At 34.5% G+C, this 25,673-nt stretch overlaps 1 protein-coding gene across 17 annotated transcripts in view; it reads right to left on the bottom strand.

Annotated features, from left to right (window-relative positions):
- ZEB1 (zinc finger E-box binding homeobox 1) overlaps nt 1-25,673 on the bottom strand; it is a 199,340-nt gene that overhangs the window by 162,318 nt on the left and 11,349 nt on the right. The gene's annotated exons all lie outside the window — the stretch shown is intronic.

Raw genomic sequence — 25,673 nt, 5'->3', positions numbered from 1 at the left:
AACTTTCAATAAACAGAGAGGCTTAACTAAACTAAGTCCCCTTCTTCCCTGTTTTCACTTTCAACACATCCCACATAATCCATTACACTGTTACACGTTAAATTCTTTAAAATATTCTCCCGGGAAACCTATTCTAATATCTAATTATTTTTACTACTGTCCAAAAATTCTTCCTTATGATTACCTTCATTCTTTCAATTGTCTGTTATACTTAACATACTATTTATTTGGTTTTTGTCTTTGTAGACATCCTTTAAAACCAAATCAATATCTGGGCTGGTCTTGTGACCTGTTTGACCACTAAAATGGGCAGAAGTGACTCTAGGTAACTCCAGAATCAGGGCCTTTAAAGAGCTACAGCTTCTGCCTTTGCTTTCTGGAACATTCTTTCTTGAAATTCAGCTATCATACAGTAAGGAAGCCCAATTAACTTCAAAGAGAAGCACAAGTAAGAAAGCCAAGGTCCCTGGGGCCAGCCCCAGCTGTGTCCCCAGCTGGCAGCCTGCATTCATTGCTAGTCATGTGAGTAAGGCCATTTGGACTGCCCTGCCTTCCTAGCACCCCAGACAGACCACACTACACACAAGACTCACCCAATCAACACCCAAAATGAAGAGAAATATTACTATTGTTTGAAGCCACTACGTCTTAGGGTGGCTTGTTGTGCAGCAATTGATAAGTGAAATACTTAGAAATGTATTTCAACAATACCAATGTCAACACTCAAATGGCCAATAAAAACCAAAAATATGTGGTTTCTGTGACTACTGAAATATAATTGTGAAAAACCATGGTAAAGCCTAAGTTTCAATAATTACTAAGGGTTATACTTAGATTAAAACTAATGGTTCAGTACTTAAAATCATAATGTGTCATAAAATCACAATGACTGTGCATGTATAAAGTTAATATTGACTGAATCACTAAGTCTTACAAATAAGAAAATAAGAAGGCATCACTTGAAATTCAAAAAAGAAAGGTAAACAGGTAACAGAGAGTATGGTCATATCAAAGTAGAACATACAGATAAAATGTATTAGTCTATGTATTACAACTTATTTGTCATGACGAATAGCATACAATAAACACTGAATTATACAACAGCTGAATTATACTAAACATAATGCTTTACGTTACTTAGAAACTTCTTCAAGGGTAAATATTGTATCAGTGAAATAGCAGTGAGAGAAGCAGCTCTCTGGAGAAGCAGCAAAATATCAATTCATAAATATTTCCAGTTGATAACAAGTGTGGATTACAGTCTTGTATCTTACTTTAAATTTCTGTTACATAAATATAAAAGTACTGTTATACAATGAAATTGTGCTGAACACAGAAATTTCAAGGAACATTTTATTATCAATTTTTAATTAAATTTATTGGGGTGACATTGGTTAACAAAATTATATGGGTTTCAAGTGTACAATTCTATAATACATCTATATATTGCATTGTGTGTTCACTACCCAAGTCAAATCTTCTTCCGTCACCATATATTTGATCTCCTTCAGCCCCTTTCACCTCCTTCCTCCCCCTTAATCTCTTAAGGATATCAGACACTAATTTATTACAAAAAAGAAGGATGTAGTTGATTAAGGAAAGATAATCGTCATCTCCAGTGGTGTCATTGTCAGAGTGATCACTGGGCTAGAGAGACAATTATTTTGATCCACTAAAACATTGAGCCTTTTATGACTTAAACAGCAAAAAAAAAAAAAAAAATTACCTAGCAGAATTTGTACATTGGTGCTATAACAAAAGGTAGAAAATATGGAATTCCACATCAATATTTAATATAATCTACATAATTCCTAGAAAACAAAGAAGTCTAAAATACCATATGAAGAATAAAAAATTTTTCATGTTTACCAGACTAACTCTGACAATGTAATTTAATCTAGTAAAAAGCTTTCTAAAAAACCAGAATTAGATGATTTACTCATTTTATTTATTTATTTATTTATTTATTTATTTATTTATTTATTTATTTATGATTTACTCATTTTAAAACTCAACTTTGCTTTGAGGCAGACACTACGAAAGATACTAGATCCAAAAATAAAAATGTTCTTTACTAAAAGAAATTCCTAAGACAACTTGACCATAAGGTCAGAGCTTAACAATTTATAATGACTATATATTTTTTTAGTTGCCACTGGAGAATATACAGTTAAAACAGATTCTTCATTTTGTTAAGTGACCCCAGATATTCAGCTAACACTGAGGTTGCAACTACTATGCCCAAGCTCTTGCACATTCACATAAAGTTACTCTTTGGCTGTAAAGGATCCTTTTAAAAGAGAGCAAGTGAATATAATGGGGAGAAAGGAACTGGGAAGAAAAAAAGCCGCTTTTATGCCATATGAATTATTTATTCAGTCAGGCAACGAACTCACTATTTCTAACTCTAAATATCTATCATTTATACTTGAACTCAAAGACTAACAAAGTTTAAAAACTATCACTATTCAGCAAACATTTGATTTTTTTCTACTTGAAAACATTGTTAACACTGTAAATTATACTTTTACACAATTTACATTTTTAATTGACAATTTTACTATCACACCAAAAGTGTCAATTTTTAAAAACAGACAAAAAAAAAATCACCTAGTAACTTTCATCACAGGGTATTAAGAATTAACAAACTATTTTTTGTTATTCTTAATTTAGAAAGCTAATTATAAAAAATGCTAATTTCTCAACCTTTTTATTATTACTCTTATTTGTATCTGTTTAATAATTAAATGCCTTAAACTGGTGCAAGAAAATCTCTCTCCACTGGTGACACGCCATCGAGATTTTTTTTACTGAAGTCTGGAATGTAGTATTGATTCCTGATGAGCTAGATGAAGGCTAGAGTCGGATTTCTCTCACAACCACTAATGCTGTTTAGTTGCCTAAATTATTAATAGAGATTAAGTCTTCTTTGAATAAAGGCAGAGATAAGGTAGTTCCTTCTTGAAAAGACAAATAATCAGGTTTAACCTATGCCCAGGTAACCTTTCCTTACAGTTTTTGAGATGATACAGAATTTTTGCCCCCTTTGTCACCACAAAGTCATTTACTCTAAAAATATGAAAATATTGTGCCTTTTGCGTGAGTCTGAATCTTTAACAAACTTTTCTTTTTTTTGGATTGGATTTGTAAACTGTAACCCACACAGAACACAACTTCTTTTGAAAAGCTTCAAACATATTTCCTTATACTTTCATTCTGTATTTAAAATTGAAATCTCTAAGTCTCAAAAGAAGTGTTTATATGATATAATTTGACTGGACTCCATTTTTCTTCAGATAAAATACTCAAAGAGTAAACCAGGTGTCTTGTTCACTTGGCCTAGCTTCCTCCCTCCTCTAGGTACATTGGATTATCCCTGCTTCTCCTTTCCTTCCAGACAAACCACTTCGTAAAATATTAGCATTGATTCTCCTTGTTTAAACCCATTTTTTATTTAAAATAGAATGAGAATTACAGCTGGGAGAGTACTTAGAATTCATTTAAGTTTATGGTAAGGAAACTGAGGTCCACCCAAGTTACCTTATAACCCAGATATCTATAATTAGTATGTGGCATAGCAGAGACTAGAAACCATGTTTCTATGTATCATCTGGTTCTCTCTGCTACATGTCCTCACCAGCCTCCCAAAAGCATCCTGAAATTCACACTGAAGAATATAAACTGATAAAGCCTTTTGGGAAGCACTTTAGCAATATGTACTGTGAGCCTTAAAACGGTATGCCCAATAATTCCACTCCTAGGATGCTATCCTAGGGTAAATTGTCAGACAATATTCATGTCAGGTATTTATAATAAGAAAAAAATTTAAAATAAAGCACTTGTCCAATAATGAGGAGATGGTATATCCACTTAAAAGAACTATAATGGAACAATATAGAATGTTTATGAAAGTTTTTATAGTAGTGTTCACTAGTGGTGTGTGTGTGTGTGTGTAGGGGGAACAAATTAAAAAATGCATGAATGTAGGCCAAATAAGTGTTTTCTTTTCTTTTTCTTTATCGAGTTATGATTGATATATTAATAACATTATGTTAATTTCAAGTGTACAACATAATGATGCCATATCTGTATATATTGCAAAACGATCACTATAAGTCTTCTTAACATCTGTCACCACACATGGTAGCAAACTTTTTTTCTTGTGATGAGAACTTTTAAGATCTACTCTCTTAGCAATGTTCAACTACGCAATACAGTATTATTAACTATAACATGCTGTACATTACATCCCCATGACTTATTTATTTTATAAATGGAAGTTTATACCTTTGACTAAGGTGGTGCTTTCTAATCTTGAGAAATCTAAAGAATTCTGAGACATTTGTTTAGCATACAGATTCCACTTCCCCTACCCTCTTCATGACAATTGAAAAAGAATCTTAGGGGAATCTTTAAATTTGACAAGTTTCTCCAAGTGATTTCTTTCTTTCTTTCCTTCTTTTTTTTTTTAGTTAAAATGATTTTACTAAATATGTCCCTGGGTTCCGTAATTTTCCAGTTCCCTCTTCCCTTTGTCACTGAATTTCTTTCTTTCCTTTTTTGTTTTTATTAAAGTTTATTAGGGTGACAACTGTTAGTCAAGTTACATAGATATCAGGTGTACAATTCTGTAATACGTTATCTGTATCTCACATTGTGTGTTCACCACCCAGTCAGTTCTCCTTCCATCACCATATATTTGATCCCGTTACCCTCATCTCCAAACCTCCACCCCCCTTACCCTCTGGTACCCACTAAACTATTGTCTGTGTCTATGAGTTTTTGATCCTTCATTTGTTTGTTTTTTTCAGTTTTATATACCACATATCAGTGAAATCATATGGCTCTCTACTTTTTCTGTCTGCCTTATTTCGCTCTCAAGATCCATCCATGTTGTCACAAATGGCACTATTTCATCTTTTCTTACCGCCGAATAGTATTCCATTGTGTATATATACCACAACTTCTTTATCCATTCATCTATCGAAGGACATTTTGGTTGTTTCCATGTCTTCACCACCATAAATAATGCTGCAATGAACATTGGAGCACACATGTCTTTATCGATAAATGTTTTCAGATTTTTGGGGTAGACACCCAGGAGAGGGATTGCTGGGTCATATGGTAATTCTATTCATAATTTATTTAGGAACCTCCACACTGCCTTCCATAGCGGCTGCACCAGTCTGCATTCCCACCCACAGTGTATGAGGGTACCTTTTTCTCCACAGCCTCTCCAACACTCGTTACTATTTGTCTTGTTGATGATAGCCATTCTAACTTGGGTGAGGTGATATCTCATTGTGGTTTTTATTTGCATTTCTCTGATGATTAGTGATGTTGAACATTTTTTCATATGTCTTTTTGCCATTTGTATGTCCTCTTTGGAGAAATGCCTCTTCAGGTCCTCTGCCCATTTTTCAATTGGGTTGTTTTTTTGTTGTTGAGTTGTATGTTGAGTTCCTTGTATATTTTGAATATTAGCCCCTTATCAGAGGTGCTGTTTGCAAAAATCTTCTCCCATTCAGTTGGTTGCCTCTTTATTTTGTCGATGGTTTTTTTGGCTGTGCAGAAGTTTTTCAGTTTGATATAGTCCCATTCATTTACTTTAGCTTTTACTTCCCTTGCTTTTGGAGTCAAATTCATAAAATCTTCTTTGAACCCAAGGTCCATAAGTTTAGTGCCTATGTTTTCTTCTATGCAGTTTATTGTTTCAGGTCTTATGCTTAGGTCTGATCCATTTTGAATTAATTTTGGTACACGGTGACAGATAGCAGTCCAGTTTCATTCTTTTGCACGTGGCTTTCCAATTCTCCCAGCACCACGTATTGAAGAGGCTTGTCTTTTCTCCATTGTATGTTTTTTGCTTTTGTCAAAAATTATCTGTCCATATTTATGAGGGTTTATTTCTGGGTTCTCAATTCTATTCCATTGGTCTACGTGTCTGTTTTTCTGCCAGTACCATGCTGCTTTGATTATTGTTGCCCTGTAGTGCAAGCTAAATCAGGGAGTGTGATACCTCCAGCATTGTTCTTTTTTCTTAAGATTGCTTTGGCTATTCGGGGTCTTTTGTGGTTCCAAACAAATCTGATGATTTTTTTGTTCTATTTCTTCAAAAAATGCCATTGGGATTTTGATGGGGATTGCATTAAATCTGTATATTGCTTTGGGTAATATGGCCATTTTAACTATGTTGATTTTTCCAATTCATGAGCACAGAATGTCTTTCCATTTCTTTGTGTCTTTCTTCAATTTCTTTTAAAAATGTCTTATAGTTTTGAGCATATAGGTCTTTCACATCCTTGGTTAAGTTTATTCCTAGGTATTTTATTCTTTTTGTTGCAATTGCAAAAGAATTGTTTTTTTTTTTTTATTTCTTTTTCTGAGATTTCACTGTTAGTATATAGAAATGCAAAGGACTTTTGTACGTTGATTTTGTCGCCTGCAACTTTACTGTATTCATTCATTGTTTCTAATAGCTTTTTGGTGGAGTCTTTAGGGTTTTTTATATATAGCATCATGTCATCTGCAAAGAGTGACAATTTACCTTCTTCATTCCCAATTTGCATGCCTTTTCTTTCTCTTTCCTGACTGCTCTGGTGAGGACTTCCAACAACGTTGAAAAGCAGAGGTGATAGGGGACATCCCTGTCATGTTCCTGAACCTCTACGTTCAGGACTGAAGCAAAGGGCTTCAGTTTCTCACCATTAATTATAATATTAACTGAGGGTTTGTCATATGTGGCCTTTATTATATTAAGGTATTTTCCTTCTATACCTATTTTATTAAGTGTTTTAATCATAAATGGATGTTGTATTTTGTCAAACGCCTTTTCTGCATCAATTGATATAATCATATGATTTTTGTCCTTTACTTTGTTTATGTGATGTATCACATTAATGGATTTGAGTATGTTGAACCATCCTTGTGCTCCTGGAATGAACCCTACTTGATCGTGATGAATAACATTTTTAATGCATTGTTGTATTCGATTTACTAGAATCTTGTTTAGGATTTTTGCATCTGTATTCATCAGAGATATTGGTCTGTAGTTTTCTTTTCTGTGCTCTGGTATCCACGTAATGTTGGCCTCATAAAATGAGTTGAGTATTATTGTCTCTTCAATTTTTTGGAAGAGTTTGAGTAGAACAGATATTAGATCCTCTTTGAAGGTTTGGTAGAATTCACTAGTGAAGCCATCTGGTCCCAGACTTTTGCTTTTGGGGTTTCAGACGACTGATTCAATTTCCTTACTGGTGATAGGTCTATTTAGATTTTCCAGTTCTTTGTGATTCAGCCTAGGAAGGCTATATATTTCTAAGAACTTGTTCATTTCTTCTATGTTACTGAATTTGACAGCATATAGTCCTTCATAATATCTTGGATGATCCTTTGTATTTCTGTGGCATCCGTGATAACCTCCCCCTTTCATTTCTGATTTTGTTTATTAGTCTTTTCTCGTTTTATCTTAGTGAGTCTAACCAAGGTTTGTCAATTGTATTAATCTTTTCAAAGAACGAGCTCTTTGTCACATTAATATTTTACATTGTCTTTTTGTTCTCTATTTCATTTAGTTCTGCTCTGACTTTTATTATTTCCTTTCTTCTGCTGATCTTGGGTTTTATTTGTTCTTCTTTTTCTAGTTCTTTAAGGTGTAATGTGAGATTATTTATCTGGGATTATTCTTGTTTCTTGAGATAGGCCTGTAATGGTATAAATTTCTGCTTTTGGTGCATCCAAAAAATTTTGGTAGGATGTATTTTCATTCTCATTTGTTTCTATGTATCTTTTGATCTCTCCACTTATTTCTTCTTTGATTGTTCTCTGAAAGTACGTTGTTTAATCTCCACATATTTGTGGTTTTTCCTGCTTTCTTTTTGCAGCTGATATCCAATTTCAAAGCCTTGTGATCAGAGAATATGCTTTGTATGATTTCAATCTTCTTAAATTTGCTGAGGCTAGTTTTATGTCCAAATATATGGTCTATCCTTGAGAATGTTCCCTGTACACTAGAAAAAAATGTATAGTCTGATGTTCCAGGATGAAGTGCTCTATATATGTCAATTATGTCCATTTCATCTAATGCGTTATTTAGGACTGCTATTTCATTATTTATTTTCTGTTTGGATGATCTATCCATAGCTGTCAATGATGTATTTAACTCCCCTAGTATAACTGTGTTTTGGTCAATTTCTCCCTTTAGTTCTGTTAGTAGTTGCTTGGTATATTTCGGTGCTCCCCGATTGGGAGCATAAATACTGATGACTGTTATGTCTTCTTGTTGTATAGTCCCCGTTATCATTATGAAATGTCCATCTTTGTCTCTTGTTACCATTTTTATCCTGAAGTCTGTTTCGTCTGATATCAGTATGGCTACATCTGCATCTCTCTGGATATCAATTGCTTGGAATGGGTCTAGGTTTGTCCTTGTAGCTGAGATGTGTCTCTTGGAGGCAGCATATGGTTGGGTTTAGATTTTTTGATCCAATCTGCAACTCTGTGCCTTTTTATTGGTGAGTTTAGTCCATTTACATTTAGGGTGATTATTGATATATGAGGATTGCATATCATTCTGTCTTTGGTTTTTTGGTAAGACCATGTCTCCATTGTTTCTTTGCCTTTTTGTTGCTGTCTATTATTTCTGTGTATTCTATGATTTTTTCATATTCTATGATTTTTCCATCTGTTTCTTCTTTTGATTATGCTACATATTTCAGTTCTGGATTTTTTTTTTTTTGAGTGGTTACCATTAAGTTTATGTAAAAGAAAGTTTCAGATTTAGAGTATTCCATTTTCTTCAGCATGGTTACTTTTTCCATTCCCATATTCCGGTTCAGGCCTTTACTCTTCCCCGTTTTATGTTTTGGATGTCACAAATCATCCCTATTTATGCTGGTTGAATGAGCCTCCTTCAGTATTTCTTGTAGCGCAGGTCGTGTGTTAGGAAATTCTCTCAGCTTCTGTGTCTGGAGAGGTCTTTATTCCTCCTTCACATGTAAAGGATATCTTTGCTGGATATGATGTTCTTGGCTCATAATTTCTTTTTCAGTAGTTTGAATATTTGATTCCACTCCCTCCTGGCTTGTAGTTTCTGTTGAAAACTGATGATAATCTAATGGGCTTTCCTTTGTAGGTTACCATCTTCTTTTCCCTGGCTGCCTTGAGGATTTGCTTTTTTTTGTCGTTAATTTTTGAAAGCGTCAACACAATGTGCCTTAGAGAAGGCCTGTTGGCATTGAGGTAGTAATTAGGTGTCTTATTTGCTCTTGGATTCAAGGATCCAGTTCTTTCCACAAGTTTGGGAAGTTCTAGTCGACTATTTGTTTGAATATACTCTCTATTCCGATCTCCCTTTCTTCTCTTTCTGGTATGCCCATTATTCTTATATTGCTCTTTCTGATGGAGTCAGAAAGTTCTTGTAGAGTTCTTTCAGTCCTTTTAAGTCTCAAGTCTATTTGTTCTTCCATCTGTGTAATTTCCAGATTTCTATCTTCGATGTCACTGATTCTTCCTTCCATCTGTTCAACTCTACTACCTAAGCTGGCTACTTCGTCATTTCTTTTATTGCATTCTTAATCTCCAGAAATTCTATTTGGTTCTTTTTTAAAATTTCAATCTCTTTGGTAAAATATTCCCTTTTTTTAATTGTGTTTCTGAGTTCATTAAACTGCCTGTCTGTGTTTTCTTGGATCTTGTTGAGTTTTTTAAGAACTGCAATCTTGAATTCTCTGTCATTTAAGTCACATGTCTTTAAGTTCGTTTTCTGGAGACTTTTCATTTTCTTTTTGAGCTGTCTTGTTACCTTGGTTCTTCACGGCAATTAATAATTTATTATTTCTCTTCCTAGATATCTACAGGAGTGGGTTCTGCAACAAGTTGATAGAAAGAGATCTTTCTTTTGTTTTCCAGTAGGTGATGGTAGAATGTTTTATTTTCTCTCTGACTGCAGCCTTTTATTCTTGCACTGTAGTGTTACATTTTCTCTGCACTATTCCGGCTTCTCACACAATGGGGGGATTCTCTGGAATGTGACCTTCTCCTCTGTGAACAGTTCGCTTGGATCATAGGGCGACACCTCCGTGGGGGGATGTGGAGAACTTCTGAAGTTCCAAAGCTCTTCCTGCACCAGATTCAGAGCCCGTGTTTCAGCAGTTCTGTTTACTCCTTCAGGGATCCGACCAGATAGGTGGAGACAGGGGCGGGGTGGATTGTGAGAGGTAACCCAGAGCAATGGCGGTGACCACCATCACAGCCAGTTCGCTTCTACGGCTCTCTCCCCTTTGCTGGAACTAACTGGGCTGCGAGTCCGTGTCTGCGGACCACAGTTTTCAGAATTGAAAATATTCTGTTCTTTTGATCTGACACTGCTACTGTTCTGCTTCTAGCACTGGGCAGGTGAGGGCAGGGTGAGCTCTGGGAGGGTAGGAAGGGGGCAGCTAGTCTTAGTGCCTAAGGCTTCCATTCTTTACTTGGCAGTGAGGGCTTAAACCACCGTTTTCAGCCTTCTTCCCTCAGTCTTTGCTGCGAGATCTCTGCCGTGATCATTGGGTTCAGCCGTGTTATACGCTGCCCCCTCAGTCCTGTGAGCCATAAGCAGAGTCCTAGCAATCCGGGTTCTCCCTCTCCCACAGCTGCAGTAGTTCCAGGATGCAGAGAGCTCGGGGTCTGCGTCCTGCGCCCGTGCGGCTCTGTCTCCACACTTTTCCCTTCCTTCCTTCCCCGCTGGTTCAATTTGCCCATCTTCAGATGATTTCAGTAGTGGGCCTCTTCATCTTGCCTGTCTGCTGTGCAGGGAGTTCTTTGTGGAGTTATTGTTACTCAATTTGTTGTAAATTCCTGGGGAGATTTCAAGAGGCTCACCTCATGCTGCCATTTTTATGACATCATTTCCAAGTGATCGGATAAATGTTTTCAATCAAATGAATCCTTAGCTATTCAATGAGTAAGATATTATTATATTAAGACTTACAGAACTAAGAGAGGAACCTTATTTTAAAGAAGAAAAGATTATGGGCGAGAGAGTATGATCTTTCTCTAAGAAATATATCTGCTTTAATTTTTTTTTAATTGGCATTGCACAATTCATTTTCTTTCCCTAGCACTTTACAGGGAACAAAAACCTGCCCTGATCAATCAATCACTTTAGAGTGAAAATAAAATGAGTTTCCTAAACCCCAAATAAAACTTAAAGACTTTCCTTTTCTAAGGCTGTACTGCATTTTACTTAGGAAAATTAGAATAGATACCTTCCAAGTGTTTTGAGAGATATTTTTTTCTAAAGTCCTCTTTTAAAGCACTAAATCAAAGTATCAAACGATCCTTATCTCACTTATCAAAGTATCAAACGATCCTCCATAGTTCGAAGCCTTTCAAAAATCTCTCTATTAAAAAACAGTAAATCTTGTCTAATCGTAACCCCAAAGATAGGGCTGAATTAGCAGAAGTACAGTCTGAGGATGGAAAAATATTTTGTGCATCTATCATCAAAACAAACAAGCAAAAAAATGTGCAAACAATATTCGTATTATTTAAGACTCAAAGGTCTGATAATATTTATTCTGTAAGCTGTAAGTGAAAGACCTGATAATTGACATCATCAGACATGTATGGTTATACCTTTAAGACAGAAATAGGACTTATGTATAAGTTGACAAAATTTATTCAATTTCCCTTACATAGGAAACAATACCGAGATTAAAATGCCAGTGAAAAAACACATTACTTTTTTTTTACAGGATTTTTTTTTCCTATTTTAGTTACTATTTCATTACTCTCTTCAGGAAGTGGTCTGTTCTAGAGTTATCAAGACATAACAGATGAGCACATTAGAATGCCTTATTCACCTCGAAAACAGAAAAGAACAACTGATATACGAAAGTTCCATTTATATATATGCATTTTTTGCCACACACAAAAAAATTTATTGCTCCCAAACCCATCTAATTTAAAATAAATTTTTAAGGACAACTGATAAAATGTCTCAAAACGGTATTGTTTCATTCAAATTTTAAGTACCTAACTGATACCATTCTACCTTTATTTCAGGTCTGAGGTTTCCACACATTAACAACGCTTATGCTATTGAGTCTCCCTAACTTTCATTCTGAAAAACAACTATCTGGTTCCTAAAAATAACACTGAAATAGTTGAAATACCCAAGTTAGCAAGAAATTTCCCATAATTTGTGTTTGTAGGAAGGTCAGTTTTTCACACAAGTCACTGAATAGTATTTTTGTTGTTGTTTTTTTCTGAAACAAAGTGGATGAGGTACTGTGAACAAACTTTAAACTAGTAGTTCTTTAATCATATGGTCCCCTATAACCTCCATATATTTTCACAATGACTGTTTACACTTTTGACCAACCAAACCCAGGAAGGAAATTGTATCTTTTGCTTCAAAATATCTCTATGCTCTACACCAAATCACGTAACTTTTTGAGGTTCTCAGTTCCTAGCTATAGAATAACCAGATCAAATGGACTGGATTTTTTTCAAGTCCCTTTCCCTTTTAAAAATCTGTATTTCAGTCAGTCTTATTCAAATCCTTTTCAAAAGTGATACAGTATTTAGAGTAAATGAAAGTGTTCTTATCTTTTTCTGACTGCTGATCTGCAAAGAAAAGTGTTTTAGGCTCTTTCAGCATTTTCAAAACCCTGTGTAAGATCTAGAGAAGTTGACTTCCCTTATAACATGATGATTCCTATGAATGAATGAGGCTGTTGTTACTAATAGCCTCCTTTTAGACTACTGGTCTCATACGTGTTCTGCTTAGTAAAGATGAACTTTGTGGGAAACATCAAGAGTTATATGGAAAGTAGTTTTGTCCACCTGGATTACTTAAAGCAAGGAGGGTTTATATTTACCATGTTAGCTAAAGAATGTGACAAAACAAACTTAGAGAAAAAGATTAATTTTAGGTTACCAGTCTACCTTCCTGTCACTAAAATAATTCTAAAAGTTGAAATTCATGTTTATATTTTAAATAGCTTTAATAAAATTTATTACATAATACAAATTCCAAAAATTCTCTTTTCATCTATTACAATGTATGCTTTAATCTTCAGCTAAATGTAGTTATGGATAAAAGGAGTAAATTCAGAGCCCTGTAAATGAAAAGACTAGTCGACAAAAATGCTGAAAACATAAGTGGCTTAGTGAAATGCCTACGGGCTTGGATATTTAGCATGTTAGTGGTTAATCTGGGCTTAATCACCTCCCCAACTCCCTACGCTCTCCCAAAATTGTTAAAATCAAAACAAGTTCTGGTAGAAAACATCTTTCTTCTAGTCATATCTTATTATCTAGATAAATCTTTAAATATTTTGATTTTCTATGTTTTCCCATATCAAATTATTGAACATCACCTCTCTGTAAGGCTTTTCATTAAAGTTTTAAATTAATATTTCTTTATTAAATCTGTTAACAGCATAAACTTTAATCACTAAACTATCGATTCAGCAAAACAAGAAAAAATGAATTAAGTTCTTAACCATTCCACAACTTCAGCTCAGTATGTTCAAAATAACTCTTGTGAGTTGAAATGTCCAAATTAGCAAGAAATTTCCCATAATCGTCCTCTAAAAGGAGGTGGGGGTTGGTCTTTTCACCCAAGGCACTGAACAGAGCTTTTCTTCTGAAACAAAGTTATGAGGTAAAGCAAACCTACGTCGTTCTTTTGTCATATGGTCCCCTACAATCTTCTTATATTTTAACAATTAACAACTGTTTGCTGCTTCTAGTCAATGATAACCAGTAAGGACAGCTTCTGCTATTAAAAGCGTATTCCTAATTTTCAAATAAATTATCAGAACCTAAATCAGAAGGTTTAAAAAAATAAGATTCAAGAATTTTCAATTTTCATTACTATAAAGTTAAAATAGTAATTAAATATTAAATTTATATTTCACTATTTTATATTTAAAAATTGATAAATTGGCAAAATTACCAGATTTACAAAAATTTACACAGAAAAACACCAATAACGTTATACGTACTATACACATCCTTGAACACATGAAAAACTTATGATAGTAACTCCTGTGAGACAATCTATTTTTCTGACAAAGGAAAAGTGAGGTACTTCCAAAAGTGAGATACTTGCTTTGATTTAATTTGTCAGTTAATGTGCCTATTATATAACAGAGATACTTGGATCAAATGGGAACCACAAATACCGACAAGCAACCCACCTAGTCTGCTTTCTGTTAACATGGAAATCACTGGAACCCAGTGAAGTTGCTGGGAACAGTGTGGAGAAGACAGCAAGTCCACCTACACTTGGTTTCCACGTTCTTCTCAGAAAGAACTGTCACCCCAACCCCCAACAAACCTCTGTAATAGAACAAATAAATGTTGGGATTGTGCCAAGTTGACCCCCAGCTTTGTTCTTCTCCTAAAGGGACATTCAGTGAAAAGCTCTATACACACATCTGACTTGACAAGCATTTAGGTTTACAAAGGAGGTGAAAGTGAAATCATACTTGGGGCCTTCATTGGTTTTGTGTCAAAGGTCCTTTAGCAGTGTTTCAGCTGCTCTTTACTAAGAAGTGGGCAGAGTATAGAGAACCACAAAATCAGAGTACATCTGCTCTAAAAAGCATCTCCTCCAACCTTTTCATTATACACGTTTTATAACATATTTGATTACCTTGAATTTCCTAAGAGCTTTTCATAGGATGATTCTCATTTGTGGGAAAGACACACACACACACACACACACACACACACACACACACACACAAACACAAAATTGCATTACTGTACAACCAAAAAATGAAAAATTCTAGATAAAAAAGGCTATGGTTTAAATTGTAAGTTTAGCACAATTCTATAATAAATAACTGAATATTTTTATTTTTCTGAAGGGAAATATTCAGGACAGAAATTACAATGCTACCAAAGTATGTTAAAAGAAATTAGAGCCTTTCAAACCAAATGAAATATTAAATTGAACTATTCTTTAAACATGAAACAGGATTGCTTAGGTTATCAAAACATTCTGAAAATGCTCAACTTAAAATGTTAACTGTAATTCAGTGCTAAAATGGATTTTACTTTTTTCTCTGCCATAATGTAATGTAGAAAGAAAGCTATCAAGAGCTTCTTGAAACAAAAGCCTTCAAAGAGAGACTTGGGAAGGAGCAGGGTAAAAAGGATCAGTGAGGGAATGGGAACCAACGGCAATTCACTGGGCAGTGGCTAAAGATTTCCAAGAGCAAGTGTATTTTGCTTGTACCATCCTCGGGACGTGTACCCAACAGCTACCAAGCGAGGTGAGCTGTGCTGCTTACACACACAAACGAAAGTTTTGCCCTACTACTACGTTAGAAGAAAAAGTGAAGTTGGTATTTTTGGGGTTTTTTTTGCAGGGAAGAAATGTAACATTTAGAATTCATACCTTAACTATGCCTGGAATATCAGGAAAACTTTCAACTTTTGTATTTATATTTTGAGTACTTTTGAAGTTTTCCACCAAGATTATCCATATCCAGAAGGGTAAAATAAATCATATTCAGCAAACCCAGTTTGTTCCTGTCTTTTCTGCAAACCAGATCTAACCTATGTTAAAAAGCTGGAACTCAAAAGAAAAAAAAAGGACATCCATCTATTCCATGCTCTATCCTTCCTCATCTCTACATCTCCAGACAACAGCTCCTCTCTACCCAAACTTCTACTCTATAACCTTAGACTCTTCCAACATCTACACAGGTGCCCACAGAGCTTCAACAATGAACATTCTCTACTCCACTCTGACCCTTCGTCAGCATCCAGAACACCTCCACCTCAAAAAACTGTACACTCCAACATTTTACTCTGACATTCTTCCTCCTCTTCTGTATATGCCTCATGCCTTCATTTCTGCTGCACCTCATAGAGATACATCTCCAGTCCGAGAATCCCTCAATTTTCTATCGGTTCCCTCTCCTAAGCTCACTTCCTTCCCTACTAGCTCTGCCAATGAATAGCATACATTACTTAATTTTTCCTTGTCCAGCTTCTACTTCTGTAAAATGGGAATAAAAGTATGTACTTGATATGCACTCATTTATTCAACAAGTATTTGAGCCCACTCTATATGTCAGGCACTGAGAATACAAGAGACAACAAAACGTACCTCCCTGCTCTAATTCTAGAATCTTCTGTGGTGAAAATTAAATGAGTTAATATATATACAGAATAATGCACAGCACATAATATGCAATATTTGCCACAGCTGATCATCTAAACTTCTCTAACTTCAACACATTAGTTTCCCTAAAATCATAACCTCAATCTTAGTTTAATGCTACATTGTGATCTCCACCATTTAGGCTGCAGAGGGCATCTAAGGAAATCACAACTATGCATATAAATTTGTTCCATTTAAAATGTGTAGTTTAATAAACGATATATTATAAAATTATACTATTGAAACCTACATAATTTTATTAACCAATGTCACCCATTAATTTTAATTTAAAAAATAAAGGAAAAAAAAAGTGGTTTCTAGTCTCAGTTGGATCCAGAAGTCGGTCCACTGATGATTTTATTTGTTCTTGGTTAGCTCTTTTTCTCCTTTGTGGGGCTTATTTTTCCCTACTTGACTCTGAAAAACTGATGCTCCCCAATATCCTGTCATCTTCCCTCTTTTATTTTCTCCTCAGCCCACATCCACTTCTTATACGGTCCCATGGTTCCCATCACCTGTTACATATTGATTTCTCCAGCCCAGAGCTGCCGCTCACATCCCGCAGATCAGATTCAAAAAGTCAGTTGGCTTGTTCGATCTCCCTCACTGATGATTTCACGACCATTTAGCCTTGAAGTATCCAAAACTGACTTCCTCAGCTTGTAAGTTGCTCCTTACTCGTGTAATCTTTCTTTGGTGCCACCATCATCCACGTAGTCACCCAGCTAGAAACTCTTGAGGTTAAACTTGTCCACTTCTCCCCCACTGGTCATTTCCAAACATTAAGTCCTGCTGAATTTACTATTTACCAACAACAAATGTGAAGAGTCTGAAATCGGTTCCCTCCTTAACATTCCTAGTAACACAGCCCTAGTTTATTAAGCCCTTCTCAGCTCCCATTAAGCCAACTACTTCCCAATGACCTCCCTACCTCCAATCTTTTTCCCTTCAAATTTGTCACCTACAAGAGCTACCAGGGTAATCTATTAAACTTATCAAATCAGGCTCCTGCTTAAAACTCTTCAATGACTTCCCAAAGCATACAACGAGAGATGCAGTCTAAGCTCCTAAAAATGGCATAAAAAAACTTTCCATGATCTGGTTTCATACCTCTCCTTCACTCTCTGTCCTTCATTTATACTACCACCAACACACATCTGCTTGTACTTTCAGAACACGTCATGCTGTTTCTCCACGACGTGCTTTTGCTCCTGTTCCGCCCTAGGTTGGTCCCCTGCTCGCATTCCCCTCTGTCTTCCTCACCTCGACTCTCAGACAGTATCTATCCCCCCTTCAGTTCACACTTTATCTCTTCCAGTAATGCTTTCTTTGGCCATTTTTTCCATTTCTCTGTATTATAGTGACTATACTGTACTACAAATATCTATTTTTGTGACTCTGCCATCATTTGACTGTGAGCTCTGCAAGTGCAGAACCACAGCTTTATCCATTATTGTATCTCTAGCAATTACCACAGTGTCTACAATACAGTAGGCAATCGTTCAATATTTGTTACATTATACCAGCTGATTCTCATACCAAGAATAGCAAATAAGTGATCAAGTACCAAATTGTTAAATTACATAAAACTGAAAATGAAAAGTTAGGTGATTTATTTTCCTTTCTGAATGTTAAGTGCTATTACTAAAATGTTATCAATGGATTTTAAAGATTAGCTGCAGCTCCATTCAACAAAAACCAGACTTTTAAATTACTATAGTTTATCCTCCAAGTGGTTCCAAGTTTGTACCAAAAGTATAAGTTAATAATACATAAACTGTTTCCCTGAGTATTTTGACATCTGAAGGAAATACAGCCTGTGCCAAAAGCAGCATGTGCTTAGTAGAGGAAAAGAGTAACAACATGGATACTTAAAGCCACCAATTAAATAATGTAATTATCCTAGAGGTCTCATTTTACTCAATTTTTTTAAAGGGAAAAAAATTAATATCAATTTCTACCGTCCTTAACACACAAAAATAAAGGATGGAGTAACAAAGCAATTTTGCATTAATTTAAAAGATACAATAAAGAAATATTTATCTGTCCAACCATAGATGAGTGGATAAAAAAGTAGTATGTATATACAGATGATATATATATATATATATATATATATATATATATTTATCCATATATATATATTATGTAGAATATTATGTAGAAATACAAAAGAATGAAATCTTGTTATTTGTGACAACATGGATTGATCTAAATGGTATTATGGTAAGTGAAAAAAGCCAAGCAGAGAATGACAAGTATTGTATGGTTTCGCTTATATGTGGCATCTCAAAACAAAACAAAAGAAACAGAACAAAACAAAGACCAAAGGGATGGTTACCATAAAAGAGGGAGTGGGAGAATAGAGATAAGGGGGAAGGGAATATAGGCAGTAATATTGTGATAAGTTTGCATGGTGACAGATGATTAGTGGAATTAATGTGGTGATCACACTGTAAGCTATAAATATGTAAAATGACTATATTGTACTCCTGAAATTAATATCACCAATATAAGATTCTAAAAAAAAATAAGAAATATTTCTCACTTTCCAAGAAACGTTTCATGAAGTTCATACCCAAAAATCTGCCAAGGGTCTAATTTATTCTCCTGCGCTGTGCCTAAGATGGATTAATTTAAAATAATATAAAATACCATATGTTATATAACCTAATCTCCCTAACAAAGAAGGGGGGCAAACACCATATGTGGATGGACACTGTCATAATTATGCAAAGTTCTTTGTGAACATCCCAAATTATCCAATGGCCAGAGCTGCAAATTGCTGTACATTTACATGTGTTCTTAAAAAATGAATGTCTTTATCTCAGCTGCAAGAGCCTTCTTTTTTTTTTAAAGTAAATAACTGCATAGAGTATGCTACATATGTGCTTAAATCTTATAAAAGAAAAATAGGATACTCACATAAATTAAGTAGGAAATACTGTCTTTTGAAGAACCTCTGAAAGTGAATTTACATAGTTTCAGCTCAAAAGGAAAAAATCAGTTAACAGTCATATGTTCTGCTGATAAAACCATGTGTCACTGAAAGTTAAGCTATTTGAAGTAGCTAACAAAGAGCAACACAAAGAAAAGCTGAAATTCTTAGAGACACCATTTATCATAAGCATACTCATACAGCTACAGGATGAAATCTCTCAAGAACCTCTAAAGTAAAGGCTCTAAAATGGGAACAGGGTTAGGAGTTGACCCATGGGAAGACTTTCATGTAGTTATAAAACCCGTGATTTACATGGAAATTCCTATAGACTTAGGTTCTTATGAGTGTGACCCATTAATGGGTAAAGAACCGTTGCTCTAAAAGGATGTGTCTGATACTTCTCTTTACCCCTAGTGCCTCACTTTCAAATATTACTATTAGCTTCTTCTCAAATCACAACTGCCTAATTTTCTCTATTCACAGTCTAACTATTTTACCATAAGAATCTCCTAAAAGTATCATGTCAACATCCCTGAAAATCAAATATTGCTTTCCCAAATGTATACATGCTACACTTAAACTTTCTGATTTTAAATTAAGACTTCAACTCACATTCGAAAGAAGTAAGGTCACTATCACCATTTGTGCAGCAGGGTATATCTGCAATTAGACTCAGAGGTACTTTTACCTGCCTACTTTTCTCATTTCACGAATATAGGGACACGAATTTCATTTAAGAGTAAATTTAAGCAATATCTATAAGAAATCATTTGCCAATATTACTTTTAACGGTCTTAGGAAAGGAAATCACATAATCATTTCATCATAGTCTGACAATATGTTGGCAAACTTCAATAACAGTACCCTATTAATTAAAAGATATTGAAAGGTTGGCATATTCCCCTTGGAGATCTACTTCATATATGGTCTTTTACAGCTTTGTGGTTAAACCCAGTATGGAGCCATGCAGCCTAAGTTGGAATGCAGGCTCCACTTACTGGCTTTGTGACCTTAGGCAACAATTTCTGTGCTTCAGTTTCCTTTCCTATAAAATGAGGATAGTATCTTCCTCATAGGGTTTTAATCCAGATTAAATGAATTAACATTTCTAAAGTGCTTAGAATAGTGTCTAATACATAAATACTATTAAGTGTTTGATAAATAAAAAAAATAGTACTATTCTGAAACAAAATGTTATATGCACAAATGCAGTTGTATAAATAGACATCATATATGTTTTAAGTTAGGAAAATATAAGGTAAGGCAATGCCTTTCTCAAACTTCTTACAATGTGGTCAATAAATGAAAATTTTATGAAGGTAGAAAACCATGTAAATTTAATACTTAGAAAAATGTAAAAGAACTAAATTTGTCTGTACCCCTTGAAATAAATGAATACATCTTAGAGTATCTCACACCTAGGGGTAGAAATTATTATGCTATATTAAATCCAGTATCAGTAATCATTAATATTAAATATTGATAATTCTATAAAATTCTATAAAATAAGTTTAAGGTACAAAGAATAAACAATAAATACTTGATTTACCTTAGCTCTTATATGTACTCTCATGTCCCTCCCTAAACTCATGTTATTCACTCATCCCTAAATTTTACATTTATCATTCCCTTTAACAGTTATACTATATTGGTAGCCTTAAACAATATATTACTTCATTTCGCATGTTCTTGAATTTTATATAACTGAAACCATGCTGTATATTCTTCTAAGGTTTGTTTTGTTCCAGCATTATATTCCCAAGATAATCCAAGTTGTTGAGCACAGCTGTAATTCATTCATTTTCAGTATTATATAGCATTCCATTGTATAAATATACCACTATTCATTCTACTGTTGATAGATATTTGAGTGTTTTGTTGTTTTGTTATTATGCACAGGGTTACACGAACAACTACATACATCACCTGATACCTCTGTAGAGAGGTTTCTCGAAGACGTGTACGTAGGAATGGAAATACTGGATCCCTGCATATGTGCATCTTCAACTGTATTTAATAATGTCAATTTCAATTTCTTTTCTAGTGGATGTATTAATTAATTTTATCACAGCAAGTGGTTACCACAGGATAGGGCGGGGTGGGGGGATAGCAAAAGATGGTAAAGGTGGTCAAATATATGGTGATGTTAGAAGAACTGACTCTGGGTGGGAACACAATGTGATATATAGATGATATATTACAGAATTGTACACTTGAAACCTATGTAATTTTACTAACCATTGTCACCCCAATAAACTTTTTAAAAAAGTTAAAATGAGTACTTAGTAAAATGAGGTTAAGTTTTAAATTTTTGACGAAAAATGTATAGTACAGAACATATGGAGCACAAAACCCCCATAATTAACATATAAATTAGGTTACACGTGGAATATTTAGAAACCTGATATATAGATAAGACTTTTGTTTACACAACAATTATTAACATACCGTATTTCCCTGAAAATAAGACTGGATCTTATTCCGTATAGGACCGGGTCTTACATTAATTTTTGCTTCAAAAGACACATTAGGGTGTATTTTCAGGGGATGTCTTATTTTTCATGTATAACAATCTACATTTATTCAAATACAGTCATGTCTTCTTCTGGAACATTGTCATAACGTACTAAATGCATCCATCTGGCTGATGATCTTAACTGGGGCTTATTATTTTCAGGATAGGTCTTATTTTTGGGGAAACACGGTAGTGGTTAAAACACAATAACGTGTGTTTTCCTCAGCACTTAGTATTTTATTCTAAAAAGGCACTGGTTTTAATGTATCTTGTATCAAAAAAAATGATTTTTTTTTGTTCAACAAGGCAAACATATACCAGGCCTACAGCTATTTTGAATGAGAAACATTCAGGTAAGTAAAGTTTCATTTTACTTGGAATTTGCAAGTTTTGTAGATGCTCATTTTAATGTAGACAATAAAATAGCCAGCTCACTCATTAGCCTCATTTATCATAGGCAAGCAAGTACTGGGATCATGCTATGCAAAAGAATTGCAAGGATCACCTAACTGTATTTTATAAAATATCTATGGTAGAGAACTAATATCAAAGTACCTACCTTATAACATGTTTGAAACTCCACACAGGACCATTAAAAAGTGCCAGAAACAATCTAGAAAACTATCTAGTAATATTCAACACTGGATTTTACACCTTTGGATAACCATAATGAATGGCAGTAAAACCACCTTATTCCTTAAAACTCTAAGTCTACAACACTCTTGTATGGGTTGTGATTTACTGATTTGGAAAGAAAAAAGAAATAAAAATACACAATTCCTTATAAGAGTGCCGAGCTCAGAAGTGCAAAGCCAACTTGGTACACAGATTTCAGTATCCAACTCTAACCAAGGCCACCCTACTAAAGTAAGCCTTTTATATCGATATTGACGATAATGGTAAAAGCAACAGTGGTGACAGTGATGGTGGTGGCAGCACCATTTTAGAGCAAATACTATGTCAATCTACTAACATTATAGTATATACAAGCAAAAACTCAGGAAAACAGGACAAAGAAGCATTTACTTTTATAGTTTTTCCCACTTTTAGTAAAGCAAGCATATATATTCTTTAATTTTGAATCATTTAATACATAAGGAATATGAAATGGTGAGTTATATAATCATGTCACTCCCTTCTGCAAGACCTTTGGGAATCCCCCACTTCCAAGATAAATCCAATCATGGCGATATAAAACTTTTTTCTCTGTTTGCTTCCTATCTATTATAATTCTCCAGCCTCATCTCTAGTTATTCCTCCATTCACCTCTAGAGTTCAACATATGTGACTTGTATGTCCCACAATGTGTGTGCGTTTGTGCACGTGCGCTCACTGTACTTTTACACATACTATTCCCGTTTGGAATTTTATTTCCACATTTTACTAAAATAATCCACACACATCCTTTAAGACTTATCCATCCCCCCTATGTTTGTGGAGCAGAGTATCACATTAGTTACCAAACTATATTCTAAAGATTTGTTTTCCTATTTTTGTTCCCTGTACACTGTAAGCTCTTTAGGGCAAAATACTACATCTTTTACCTTCAGAGTCTCATTGCCTAGCTCACTGTAATCCTCCATATTCATTCTACAGATGAACAAACGTCGGGCCAAATAACTTGAATTATTTTTCTAATTTCATAGGTCAATTAATGGCAGATTTGGTATCAGAATCTAAAACTTCTATCTCCCAGTTCAAAGCTCTTTCTATAAATGCACCTAAAGATGCCAGATCACAAGGAATTATGAATTAATATCTAGAATATTCAAGACAGAAACAGAGCTAAACGGAGTATAAAAAAACTGAGCGCTTTAAAAACAAAAAATAAGGTACAAATTACCATAGTTTGCCGTGTATAACGTGCTCCTATGTATAATGCTCACCCATGTTTTTGGCCCAAGCTTTCAGGGGAAAAATATCTTCCATTTTAATTTTTTAATTCAAATTTGTATATTTTTTTAAATTTAGGTACTCATCTTTTGTATTATAAAGGAATTTTATTATTTATTTTTTAACATATTATGGTACAAGAAATTTTATGTAAAATAATTACAAAACACAAGAACAGATACAAGATATAAGAAATTTTATGTACTGGTAACAAATTTATGATATTTACCAATCATAAAGGCCAAGAACTCTTTGTGGTTGCAAGTTTGTGGTAAGTTAAACAAATCCAATTACTGTATTCTGGCGTATTATTTTGCATATGGATATTGTTATTGATTCCCAGAGTTATACTTTTAACTCAAAAGGATAAATAAAAGAATTTAAAACACATATGGATAGTGGAATTAGTACTACTCTGTATAATGTGCATTCTTATTTTTCTCTCACAAATCTGGGCAAAAGAGTGAGCATTATATATGGCAAAAATAACAGTAGTTATAATGAATTTTCAAGAAATAGAAATAGGTGATAAAAAGGAATAAAAAAGTCATACGGAAAAATACTACTTTAAAAATAAGAATTACATGGGAGTTAGTCCAGTGACATACACGTTTTACTAGGGCATGAAAAACACAAGTATGAATAAGTAAATAAATGTAACTATAATTAACCTAAGTAACAAAACATTTTTTCTTTAGCCCCAACAAAATGAGAGGTAAAGTATGTAGCTAAAAATCAAGATCAAATATTTATACCAAGGTAACTGACATAATAATAATTCATGCCAAGGTAAGAGTAGCTTTATTTGATGTATAAGTTACCTTTTTATTGGAAAAAATAGTTAAAGGAAATACTATTCTAATTTAAATGAAAAATCACCAATCTAAGAATGGACTGAAAAAACCTCTCAATTTCCAATTAAAAATAATTTATAACCAACTCAGATGTATATGCTTTTAAATATTCATTAAACACAAGAAAACAAAGCCTAAGTACATTACCAAGTCTTTCAAGTTACCTTGGGACAGAGGGGAACAGGACAGTGACATTTTTAATCATTCCTTCAACAAGCACTGAATGCCCACCATGTGTCAGAGGCGCTGAGAAGCAACGAAGAGCAATGGCTGAGAGCACAGATTCTAAAGTCAGACTAAATGAATTCAAATCCCTGTCCTACTCCTTATTAGCTGGGTGACCTTGGGTACATTAATCTCTCTTTGCTGTTTTCCTCATCTGTAAAAAGGGTCTAAAAATAGTGATGGTATTATTGTGAGAATCAAATGAGCTAATAAACGTAAAGCACTCCCAGCAGCACCTGGCACACAGTAATAGTATAAATGCAGTAGGTGCTGCGTGTGGCATGCCATTACAAATACTACTCCCGCCTACTGGCATGCCAGCATGAGTAAGACCGTCTCCATGCTAAAGGAAACCACAGTCAAGGAAGATGACATACGAACAAACCATGATACAGGAGAGTAAGTACAATAAGTATGAAAGACAGATTCACAGGTGTAACAGAAGATAACTAACTTTCCATGACAAATGGAAAAGGGATTAGAGAAAGCATTTTGGAAGAAATACCTGAGAGGAATTCCTGTTCACCTTTCAAAATACACCGGAAAACATGGGGTAGTGAAAAAGGAAGTACATTTCAGGTACAGGGGACAAAAGCATATTCAAAGACATGGAGGAAAAAGCTTATAGATACAGGGATCTATGAATCATAGGTAGCAGGGAGGTGGGCAGCAGATAGAAAGAAGCAGTATCAATAGAAAGGATCATAAATCAGGGCCTGTGTGTCACGTTAAGGATCTTAGTTTTATCCAGTGAGTTAATAAGAACCAGGGAAGGGATTTAATTGGGAGAATGACTGACTCAGACTTTTGTTTTTTTACAAAGATAATTTTGGAAGCAACCAGCATGACAGAGAAGAGTGGAGAGAAACAATAGGCTAGTACAAGAGTTTGGGTGAAAAAGGAGGATCGTAAAGTAACAGAAATAGAAATGGAGAGAGAGAGACTGATTTGAGAGCTATTCCGGAGGCAGAAAATGACAGAATTGATTATCAGGTTGTGAGAGGAAAGGTTAACCCTAGGTTTTAACTTGGAAGCATAAACATTGGCAGTGGCACTAACAAAACAATGAATGCAGAA

Source organism: Rhinolophus hipposideros (assembly GCF_964194185.1).
Source record: "Rhinolophus hipposideros genome assembly, chromosome: 1".
Taxonomy (NCBI): domain Eukaryota; kingdom Metazoa; phylum Chordata; class Mammalia; order Chiroptera; family Rhinolophidae; genus Rhinolophus; species Rhinolophus hipposideros.
Note: the sequence above shows the minus strand (reverse complement) of the source record. Positions and strands in the feature narration are given on the sequence as shown.